Consider the following 224-nt stretch of genomic DNA (forward strand, 5'->3'; position numbering starts at 1 on the left):
CGGTCGGTGGTGCAGCAGAAAGCACGGTGCGAGGTCAGGGGCAAAACGCGAGCGAGGTTGAAAGTTAGCGCGGGTACACCACGGAGCGTAGTTAATGTGTAGGAGGAACAGCTCTGCTTGTAGGTGGCGCGTAGAAAAGTCCCGGGTGGGTTTTGAGGTCCTTGAACACGGGTTTGGGCACTGGCGGTGGAGTGGGAGGGAGGAATCGTTAAATCAGGGGGACA

Source organism: Cariama cristata, unplaced genomic scaffold (assembly GCF_000690535.1).
Source record: "Cariama cristata isolate BGI_N322 unplaced genomic scaffold, ASM69053v1 scaffold19086, whole genome shotgun sequence".
Lineage (NCBI taxonomy): Eukaryota > Metazoa > Chordata > Aves > Cariamiformes > Cariamidae > Cariama > Cariama cristata.